At 44.5% G+C, this 9239-nt stretch overlaps 1 pseudogene; it reads left to right on the forward strand.

Annotated features, from left to right (window-relative positions):
- Positions 1–344: 344 nt before the first annotated feature.
- Positions 345–2786, forward strand: LOC141997759 (olfactory receptor 11H1-like; annotated as a pseudogene).
- The last annotated feature ends 6453 nt before the right edge of the window (positions 2787–9239 follow it).

Below are 9239 nucleotides of genomic sequence, written 5' to 3' on the forward strand. Positions count from 1 at the left end.
TCAAAATTAATATAAACTGTAACTCTCAATTTACCAGTTTAATCTAATTTGGAAAACATAATGTGTAAAATTCTTGGGGCAGAGACCATAGTTGTCTTCTGTGTGTGTGCTGCACCTCACAGAATGAGGTCCTGGTCCATGCCTGGAGCTCCTAGGAGTTACCTCAATAATAAATAAACTCTAATATAATCCATAAATAATATAATTGTCAATTGACTCTATACATTCATTTCATGAGCAACAATTATTTATAGAGTTTAATCATACTGATACATTCATACAGATTTTTCTATATTCGATCTAGATTTTCCTTCTGCAGAGCCTTTCGGGCCTATCCATGACTGATGTCGTCCTTGGATCTGTCCAAACTCAAAGTAAGGAATTTTTAAAAGTCCTCTCATTTCAGTTCTGTGTCACTCATTAGCTAGATGGGGGGCAGGTTTGGGGTAAATTTTTCCAAGGTGCTTTGCTGGTTTAGGATTCCAATCCCATTTACCAAAGGGATTTAGGGCTAGACACTCAAGTGGATTTAGATGCCCAAATGTGCAGCCTCAGGCCAATCAATTTCACGTTAGCCTTGAAGAGTAGGGAGCAGGGGCTGTTAAATCAGTTTGTTCTGCTTCTGTGACATCATCCACTGTTTTGACCAGCATAGATGGGGTTTGTGATCCTGGGCAGGTCCATAGGAGCGATCTAGCTATGGAAGCAGGAGCAAGAGTTCATTGCCCAAGCAGGAGAGCTGGCTCAATACCTCTTTATCCCGTGCTGAGGGTTTCCAAAGGCGGAATAAACCCAGCTTGAGTGTCAAATCCCAGGCAGAATTGGAAATATGCGTGAGAAAGAGAAAGTGACTGTGACTGTGTGCATGCTAGTTCTTATTACTGTAACCACTAGACTCCTCTCCCCTCCAAGTGCTCTGGGTAAAACCTGGGAATCTTGTTGATCATTTCCTTTCATCTCCAGAGCCTCCTGGTACATCCGGCCAATGGCAGCATCCCAGTGACCAAGTTCATCTTGCTGGGTTTCCCCTCCATGGACTGGGAGAGCCGCACTTTCCTCTGTGCCCTTCTCTCCTCCACCTACACTGGGACAGTGGTAGGGAACCTGTGCATTGTGTAGGCCGTGCTGTGGGATTCCCGCCTCCAACGCCTGCCCATGGACATCCTGCTGGGGAACTTCTCCTGACTGGAGATCTCCTACAACCACGGTACCACGGATGCTCTCTGACCTGGTGTCTCCCAGTGTCCCCATCTCCTTCCCTGCCTGCTTCATGCAGTTATACTGCTTCTTATCCATGGGGGCTACCAAGTGTCTCTTCCTCTCTGCCATGGCCTTGGACAGGTACCTGGCCATCTGCCACCCCGTGCGCTACCCCGTCCTCATGTCCCCACACAGCTGCTGGGTGCTGGCCTCCTCCTGCTGGCTCATGGGCTTCCTGTGGTTCATAGTGCCTGTCACCCTCATCTCCCAGCTCTCCTTCTGTGGTCCTGACACCCTGGATCATTTTGTCTGTGACCCCGCCCCATTGCTGGCTGCCTCCTGCACCCCAGCTCCCCAGGCTGAACAAGCCTGCTACTCCCTGAGCTCCCTCATCATCTTTGCCATTGTCCTTTTCATCCTGGCCTCCTATGGCCTAGTCATCAGGGCTGTGCTGTGGCTGCCCGCAGGGGCCAGGCGGCACAAGGCCTTCTCCACCTGCTCCTCGCACTTGGCTGTCGTGGGCCTGTTTTATGGCTCTGGCATGGTCAACTACATCAACCCGGCAGCCTCTGGGGCCAGTGGGAAGGTGGTGACTCTCTTCTACATGGTGGGAACCCCACTGCTCAACCAGCTGATCTACAGCCTGAGGAACAAGGAGATGAAGGAGGCTCTGAAGAGGACCCTGCTGAGGGAGGGGTAGGGGGTTCTGCTCTGTCCCCACTCTGCAGGGACTGGCTGGTCAGGGGGGTGGGCAATGGGATATGGAGCCTTTTCTTTCTGGGGGTGCAGGCTCCAAAGCAGCAGGGGGAACACACACAGCATTTGCTTTACCTCTAGGTCATACTATAAAAATGGCCATTTGATGATGTAACCAGAAATATAATTGGGAACTGGTGGGGGGCGGCGGAGGGACAGAGGCGTGCAGGGGTGTATGTCATTGGTGGAGGAAATGAGCCCTGCTCAGTCTGTGTGTGCAGAGGGTAGGATTGCAAAATGAGTGTGTGTGTGTGGGGAGACTGGCTTGCATCTCTGCCCTTTTTGTGTAGTGATATTTGAAGATAGTTTCCTGGATAAATATGTCACCACATTGAAATCCAGAAGGCAAAGTTCTGCTCTCCTTTTCTCTGCTATCAATCAGGACCAACCCCGTTGATGTCCAGAGACTTACAGCCATGGATCTGGGGCCAAGGATCATGGTGACATCATATTTGCATGTTTTGGACCATACCCCCCTCCCACAGCCAGGGGTAGAACCCAGGAGCCCCAGCCCCTGGGCTGGAGGCTTCTTGACTATGCTGGTGCCCAATGTGGTCATGCCTGGGCTGCCGTTCTGTGGCCACAGTGTTATCAACCACTTCTTCTGTGACAGTGCCCCCTTGCTGAGACTCTCCTGCACCTACACCCATCTGGCCAAGCTGCTGGACTTCAGCACCTTCTCCATGCTTCTGTTAGGGTTGGTGCTGCTGACAGTGGTGTCCTACATTTATATCATCAGCTCCATCCTGAGGATACCTTCAGCCCAAGGCAGGCAAAAGGCCTTCTCCACCTGCATCTCTCACATCATTTCCACAGTATGCATCCGATGAAGTGAGCTGTAGCTCACGAAAGCTCATGCTCAAATAAATTGGTTAGTCTCTAAGGTGCCACAAGTCCTCCTTTTCTTTTTGCGAATACAGACTAACACGGCTGTTACTCTGAAACCTCACATCATTTTGGTCATACCCAACTACGGCAGCTCGATCTTCATGTATGTCCGACCCACCAAAGCGAATGTGCTGGTCTTAAAACACAATGAGCACTGTGCTTAACCCCGGGGTGACACCCATGCTGAACCTTTCATCTGCCGACTACGGAATCAGCAGGTCAAGGAGTCCTTAAGAGATGTCTTCAAGCCCATGGGCTTCCGGCAGGTGTGGAAAACAGAGCTGTTGACATTTTTTCATCAAAACTTGTTTTCTCTTTAAAATGGCTTTTTGACTAGGGGCCAGGTTTTTAAAGGCACATGAGCAACTCGTGAGATTTTCAAAAGTATGTAGGTGCTTAAACCTCATTCATTTCCATGGATGTTAAGTGTTGGATGCTTTGAAAATCCCACTAGGAGACTAAACGCCTTTTAAAATCTGGCCCCCGAACTAATTGTTTTCACAGAAACTTTTCATTTTAGTCAAAAAGTCCTGGATTTTTGTTGAGAAACCAGAAATCAAAAGTAACGGTGAAAATGGGGTGGAGAGAGAGGAGAGGTGGTTAAAATGTCAGGGTGCTGGTCACATTTTTTGGTTCAGTTAACCAGTAAAAATGATCATGTTGGTGACTTTGTTGTTGTTTAAAAAAATCAGGTTTTGGTAATCAAAAACTTTTTTTTTTTAACCAAAAGCTGAACATTTATTTTGAAAACTGCATTTCTTTTAGGTTTTCATTTCAGATTTTCCTTGAGGAACCAAATACTATTTTTTTCTGCAGGAAATATAAAATAACAATAATTCTCCCACAATTTCCATTGGAAAAATATGATTGGGATTATTTGAGACTGGGGTGAGAACTGCTCCTTTGTTATTTGCTTATTCAGTGTTTAGCAAAATGAGGCCCAGATCAGTAAGGAGAAAACCTATGGAGCTGTATTCCTGGCTCTTGCTGGGGAGTAGGGTCTAGAAAATTACATCGGTAGGGGACTGGCCAAGGGGTGTTAGGAGTCAGGACTCCTGGTTTCCAATTTTGACTCCAAGACACAATGTGCTCTAATGGCTAAATATTTTTCCCCACTTTTTTCTCAGAAATTTTGGAAAATGTACAAAAATAATATTTTTAATATTATTTCCAAATTTTGGTAAAAAGCTACTGTTAAAAAAGGTTTTATGAAAAAAAGATTGGCCAGTTCTGTTTATAAATGTATTTTTTATGTCAGGATTAATGGAAAAGACAACCAAAGAGGATTTTAGTTTAAACTTTATGGACAAAAATAGAACTAGAAACGTTGTATAAAAGAATTAACTCTAATTATCTGTGAAAGTAAAGAATGAATTTTATTAAATCACACTGCTTATTAATCAGATGAGAAACACTAATATTCAACAACCGTGTATAAGGAGAAAAGAATAACATATAATATAGTATCCATATTGCTAATTTGGAACATTCTATAATAATAACATTGTGGCATTTAGAATATTACTTATGATATATAAAATATTCTTCTTTTAAAATATTTTTTTAATTCCTGAAAAGACTTTGGTTTCCCTAATTTTTTTCCCATTTTTGAAATTATTCATTGATTTTTAGCAAAAATTAGCAGGCTCAGATCCTCAGCTGACAGAAGACTTTCAGGGGGTGACGTCAAATTTCATTAGCTAGGGATCTGGCCCGCAAATCCTATGGAACTATGCTGATATACACCACCTGGGATTCTGGTCCATTGACACCAATGGAGTTACATTTATTTAAACCCACTGGGGATTTTGCTTATTGACTACAATGGTTCTATGAACATTTACACTGGCTAGGGATCTTGCTCTCTAAGCTCAGGGCAGCTAGGCTGATTTACACAAACTGAGCTCCTGGCCTATTGTTTTCAATGGAGTTCTACTGATTTATACCAGCTGGCCCCAGAGTCTTAATTGACGATTCAGGCCTTTGCCTGTGACTTATTTCTGAACACAATTTTTCATGATTGAGCAGCATTTGATCTCTTTTCACATGACATGTATATATATCCCATCTGACATATTGAGATCTGGTTTCTCACAGCAATGACCCTTCAAAAATAAATCATGTCTCTATTTTTTTGCTGGCAACAGCATTCTATTAATCAGTCTCCTGATGGCCTTTTTCATCTCGGTGTTTCTCAGCATGTAGATCATCGGGTTTAGCATGGGGGTGATTAGAGTGTACAGGACTGAGACCATCTTGCCCGTGGGGAGTTTCTTGAAGGGCTGAGCATAGATGACAATGCCTGGAATCAGATTTCAGAGCAGCAGCCGTGTTAGTCTGTATCTGCAAAAAGAAAAGGAGGACTTGTGGCACCTTAGAGACTAACCAATTTATTTGAGCATAAGCTTTCGTGAGCTCTCTCTAAGGTGCCACAAATGTTAGTCTCTAAGGTGCCACAAATGCCTGGAATGAAAATTAAGCTCACAACGGTGATCTGGGCTCCACACATGACCAAAGCCTTACGATTTCCTTCTGTGACATGTGTCTTTATCTTGATGAAGATGACCGAGTATGAAGTGAGTAGATGATGAAGACTATGATGAGGAGCAGCCCACCATTGGAGACCATCAGTATTTTGACCAAGTAAGTGTTGGTGCAGGCCAGTTTGATGACTTGAGGGACATCACAGTAGAAATTGTCTAGGGCATTAGGACCACAGAATGGTAACTGGAGGATCAGTTCAATCTGCACAATAGAGTGAGCAAATCCACCTAGCCATGCTCCTGTTCAGGGTTATTCAGGGTGTCCAGACTGAATCACTACTACCTGCTTACAGCGTGAGAGAGGCTTGTCTGGACCCAGCAGGGTAAATCCTCCCCAAACACCAGCTTTAGACAACACAAGCTCTCCACTTTGAGTTCCACAGGTGCCACTCTGTCCCAGTGCAAACTAGAAATTTACACACCCCACTTTGTCACACTTGAGTACCCAGTCTCCTCTCTTCTGGGCACCTGCATTGCACAGCAATTCCCTGCCTCTGCGGAAGTCGTGTACCCCAGATCAATGGTTTCATCACAGTTCCATGCTCTTCTTGGCAAAAAGCACTTAGATGTGTCTGTGATGAAGTGGGAATTTTCTTAATGTTTTTATGAATACCGTGTGTGCCTCAGTTTCCCCAGTGCATTGCACAAGTATCTAGGTGATAGGACAAGGGTGTGTGATGGTTGCAGAGACCCTTAGAGGGTAGGTGTGACTGCTATCTCCCTGGACCCAGACAATGGTTGGAAACTCTGTATCCCGGCAACTGATGGCCTGGGCCCACCCTGCAAGAGCCAGCCAGAGGAGTTGGAGAACAAAGAGAGAGGTGGAGGTCAGGTGATCAGTTTGCCCAGAAAACAGCACAAAGGATAGAGGAGGGGCAACTGGGCATGACTGACGGGACTGCTGGAAGCTGGTCAGTCTCCTGGTTTGGGATTCAGGGGATCTGGGAGAGCCAGGGCTCAAAGTTCTGGATATCCCCAAGATGGACTTTTCTGAATCTTCCTGCTTTCTGTACTAGCAGAGATCTGTTCTACGCTGCACTGCAAATGACTAATAATCCTTCAGTTTTACAGCGAGGGCTCAGAGTCACTGCTGACTATGGTCGTTGGGCTGCATGGCCCCTTTGAGGGGGCGTGTAAGGCTTCCCCAGGTGTCCTAGTCAGGTGGACTCATTGCGGGAAGCTCATAGCGTGAAACAGGAGTGTTGAATGCTCCAAGGAGTCTTGCCCTAGTGAGAGTGTGCCCAGAGGGGTTTTGACAACACAAGAAGGTCCTGTCCGAACTTCATTCAGTGCAGTTCTAGACCACTGAGCCTGTGCTCCCATGACAGCATCTATAGTAAAACCATACTGGAGTTTATTTAACAGAACCTGCAATAGAGATTCAAAATGAAAGCAAGTATGAAGGTTTGGAAACGTAAGGTTACAAGTAATGGGGCGAGGGGGGGGAGCCCAAAATGCAATCAATAGCCTACACTTATTGACAAGTTATTTTCCTGTCTAATAAGGTATTTCTCACCCAATGGTTAGTCCTTGCAGCACCAGACCAGTTCAAAAAGGTGGGATTGACCTTTCATAAGAACCCCCTCTGTAATGGACAAGAACTTGTGCTTTTTCTTAATCTTTTATACAATTACAGATAATTGTCTCTTACCCCTGGGGCCCCTTATTCAGACAATTTTCTTGTTTTGTCTTTGTAAATCCTCAAACTGGCACCTGGTCCTAAGAGTAAGCATAGGGCTGGTCCAGGGATGTCCATTGTTCTCAGTGTTGATTGAATGAGCCCTGAGACCCACGTTGTCTTATGTGATGAAACTTCGCTGTGATAGTTTTGAACCCAATATGCTACATATTACATAACTCTAAAATTATTTCTCATGTAAACATCACACAATAACCATGACAATCAGCTAGTTTTTAGCTTTTGGCACACATCACACACAACCCCCTGAAGTGAAATATTGAGAAGATGGCTGGAGACAGGGTGATATACCTGCTTATATATGTCTGCATCACAATTGCCTACCACCTCTAGACGTTGGACACTCACTATTCTTATGATGTGGATGTTTGAGCAGGATGAACTCGTAATCTACAAGCATGAACTTTTACTGGTTGAGTTAAAGCTCAAACATTGTATGATACCCACACACCTCTATACACGCTCCAGCTAGGAAGGGGAATCAGAGAGGCAGCCGACATTAGCATGGGCTACACATTGATCACTAGTAGAAATGTAGCTTTGGAACATTTCAGGCATTCTTAGGCTTGGATTTTCAATGGAACTGAAGGAAACTAGGTGCACAATGGCCATTGAAATTCTGGAATGGGTGTCCTTTGAAATTCCAGTATAAAGCTGTTAGAAAGCTCCAAAATGTAACCTTTTCTAATAGGAAGAAAGAAGGCCATGCTGGGAATCTCACTCTGGTTTTATCCACAGATCCAGGCACTTCTCTGGACTCTTTCTGGTTTTCACTTTCCACCTCTATCTTGCCCCAGAGATATATCTTTCAGATCTGAGCAACATAGGCTTCTGCCATGGGAGAAGCAAAATGTGAAGGCTGATTTTCATGTAAAACACCGGTTGACCTACTTACATCCCTCAGGCCTGTGAAAAAACATTGTGACCTGTAAAGCATAGTTACATCAACCTAGTCGCCATTGTAGAGGCAGCTAGGTCAACAGAAGAATTTTTGATCACCTCTGAGAGAAGCGGATTATCTACATCCCCCTGGCAATAACAATGTCTATCCCTAGTACCACATTGTACATTTTGTACATCAAGAATCAGTACCTCTCACAGATGGCTGTGGCAGTGATCTCAGAACTGGCTGATTTTAAATGACCAAGGATGATCTTGGGGAAATCAAATCTCAGAGCTCTTCTTTGCTCTCCTGACTAGCAGGAGAAGATAATCTGGTTCCAAATAGGGGACAGCTGCAGAAATCTTTATGTAATTACTGACCGCCACTTGAGATCGGTGCTTAAATCCCCTTGAGCTTAACTGTGCATGATCAAGAAAATTCCCTCTGAGGAGAATTGGGGATACTTCCACTAGAGGAGTCATTAATAAGTTCACGGAGTGTTTCAATTTGTTTATGTGTTTATGTTAGTTACTTAAATAAAAGAGGCTCTGAAAATTACCTTTTGTGCAGAGTCATCTGGGTTTGATATTTGGGACAGAGTGCAAGAACTGGACATTTGGCTGGCCTCCAAAAGAAATGCCAGGATTCCTGGGTTCTGTTCCTGACAGTGAGATAGAAATATGATCAAGGGTTTAAAGCACAAGAGAAGTAATTAGGATGTATGGTTTGCATGCCAATTCTAAATGGGCAATGCGGTCTAATGACTACAGCAGGAGGAGGTTGTATTTTTGGATCCCTTATGGCCCCCGTTAATGTGTTTTCTCCAGATGCTCTACTGCTAATCTTTTGGTGAAGTCTTACTGAAAGGTTTCAAAGTATGTCTGATTCTGGGATCAGCAGCCAATATACGATCAGTGTCCCCAACCTTCAACACTGAAGATCAACAGGCACATGGGAACTTATTGTGTCAGGAAGGAACTTGGAACAAACATCTCAGAATATTCTTATACCTAATCTTATCAGGCAGTTCAGGAATAACAGTAATGAGACCCTGATTAGTACCTTCAATAGAATAGATATCTAACAGGGAGAGTTCTGACAAGGCCCCGTCATTATGGGTGTTACGAGCACCAGCCTCCCTGACTTTTAATTGGACTTGTGACCCTAACACCCTTTACTGCAGTAGTTTTCAAACCTTTTTTTCTGGTGAGCAGTTAAAGAAAATTGTTGATGCCCTAGCTCAAGGTGCAGGGATGAGGGCTGTGGGGTG

The sequence above is a fragment of the Natator depressus genome, chromosome 13 (genome assembly GCF_965152275.1).
Source record: "Natator depressus isolate rNatDep1 chromosome 13, rNatDep2.hap1, whole genome shotgun sequence".
Taxonomy (NCBI): Eukaryota; Metazoa; Chordata; order Testudines; family Cheloniidae; genus Natator; species Natator depressus.